Genomic DNA, 2,500 nt, shown 5'->3' with positions numbered 1-2,500 from the left:
CTGTCCGTCTTTAAGTCGAAAGACGACTTTAAATCTAAAAACGGTTTTAAGTCGAAAGTGTGGGTTAGGGTTAGGGTTAGGGTTAGGGAAAAAAGTTATAGGGTTAGGGTTGGGGTTAGTTGTAGGGTTAGGGTTGGGGTTAGGGTTAGGGTTAGGGTTAGGGAGAAAAGTTGTAGGGTTAGGGTTAGGGTTAGGGTTAGGGTTAGGGTTGGGGTTGGGGTTAGGGTTAGGGTTAGGGTTAGGGTTAGAGAAACAAGTTGTAGAGTTAGGGTTAGGGTTAGGGTTAGGGTTAGGGTTAGGGTTAGGGTTAGGGTTAGGGAGAAAAGTTGGGTTAGGGTTAGGGTTAGGGTTAGGGTTAGGGTTAGGGTTAGGGTTAGGGTTAGGGAGAAAAGTTGGGTTAGGGTTAGGGTTAGGGTTAGGGTTAGGGTTAGGGTTAGGGTTAGGGTTAGGGTTAGGGAGAAAAGTTGTAGGGTTAGGGTTAGGGTTAGGGTTAGGGTTAGGGTTAGGGTTAGGGTTAGGGTTAGGGTTAGGGAGAAAAGTTGTAGGGTTAGGGTTAGGTTCAGGTTCAGGCTCAGGGTTATCATTCTGGAAATGATATTAGCAGAAGCAATGGAAGAAAGCAAAGAGAGGGAGGGAGGGATAGATATTAAACGGGATGGACGAAACGTAGGGAGCGCACACAAGACACGCGATGAGAAACCACCCGCCCAGAGAAATTCATCTCCGATTTACCGAGAAGACAGGGAGAGCAGAGAGATCGCAATGGATGGGAAACACGACGGGAAAGCACAAAATATCGGCGAGCTGGCGAGAGCAAAGATATCGAGTAGATTCAAGAGAGAAAGCGGAATTATTTGATAAACAACGTAGAGATGACCAAGAACAGGAAAGATGGAGAGATGAAAGTGGGGACGGACGACGGGAGGAGAAGAAAGAACAGCCAAAAGAGAGCCAAGTAAGAGAACAAGACGAGAAAGCGTCGAGAGAAGGAGCAGAAGAAGTTGAAGAAAGAACAAAGGGACCTAAGAACGACTTGCTCCACAAAGCAAATAGGTCAGCAAGAAATAAGAATAATTTCCTTGACTAGAAATGGACTGGATTCGGCCATTCGGCAAGAGGAAGGAAAATATGGAATAAATGAGGGAAGTTAAGATGAGAAATGAAAGGCCTACGAGAGGTTCCTCTGGGAAAACTACACCCAAAACTTTGGAGGAAGGAAGATGGCAGAAATTGTAACAAACTTTTCACTTGAAGTCAAGCTTTTCACGTCAAACCAGCTCTTTCAATCAACCCCTCGCAGCCATCCTGGCAGGGAAGCAGAAAACGGAAACACTCCGGTCCGGCCGAGGCCCGGGTAAACCGGTCCCGCCCGAGCGTCCCGGTAGACCGGGACGGCTGCCCGTCACGGACACCCCAGGGCCCCGGCGCGGGCACCGAGGCGACGGCGGAGGTCCCCGACCGAGGCCCGGGGCCCCCGCGCCGGGATCCCGTACATCCATCAAGGCGGGGAAACAGAAACACTCTAGGCCGGCCGAGGCCCGGGTAAACCGGACCCGCCCGAGGCCGTCCCGGTAGACCGGGACGACTGCCCGGCGCGGACACCCCCGGGGGCCGGCGTGGGCACCGAGGGGACGGCGGAGGTCCCCGACCGAGGCCCGCGGCGCCGGAGCCGGGATCCCGTGCATCCATCGTGGCGGGGGAAACAGAAAGGCTGATCCGGCCGGGGCCCCGGTAAGCCGGACCCGCCCGAGGCCGTCCCGGTAGACCCGGCCCTCTCCCCGTCTCGGGCACCCCAGGGGTCCGGCGTGGGCACCGAGGCGACGGCGGAGGTCCCCGACCGAGGCCCGCGGACCCGGAGCCGGGATCCCGTGCATCCATCGTGGCGGGGGAAACAGAAAGGCTGATCCGGCCGGGGCCCCGGTAGACCGGGAAGACTGCCCGGCGCGGACACCCCCGGGGTCCGGCGTGGGCACCGAGGCGACGGCGGAGGTCCCCGACCGAGGCCCGCGGCGCCGGAGCCGGGATCCCGTGCATCCATCGTGGCGGGGGAAACAGAAAGGCTGATCCGGCCGGGGCCCCGGTAGACCGGGACGACTGCCCGTCGCGGGCACCCCCGGGGTCCGGCGGGGGCACCGAGGCGACGGCGGAGGTCCCCGACCGAGGCCCGCGGACCCGGAGCCGGGATCCCGTGCATCCATCGTGGCGGGGGAAACAGAAAGGCTGATCCGGCCGGGGCCCCGGTAGACCGGGAAGACTGCCCGGCGCGGACACCCCCGGGGTCCGGCGTGGGCACCGAGGCGAAGGCGGAGGTCCCCGACCGAGGTCCGCGGCGCCGGAGCCGGGATCCCGTGCATCCATCGTGGCGTGGGAAACAGAAAGGCTGATCCGGCCGGGGCCCCGGTAGACCGGGACGACTGCCCGTCGCGGGCACCCCCGGGGTCCGGCGGGGGCACCGAGGCGACGGCGGAGGTCCCCGACCGAGGCCCGCGGACCCGGAGCC

Source organism: Pituophis catenifer, unplaced genomic scaffold, assembly GCF_029215685.1.
Source record: "Pituophis catenifer annectens isolate HBS135680 unplaced genomic scaffold, rPitCat1.0.hap2 SCAF_40, whole genome shotgun sequence".
In the NCBI taxonomy this organism is placed as follows: domain Eukaryota; kingdom Metazoa; phylum Chordata; class Lepidosauria; order Squamata; family Colubridae; genus Pituophis; species Pituophis catenifer.
This window is presented reverse-complemented; position numbering follows the sequence as displayed.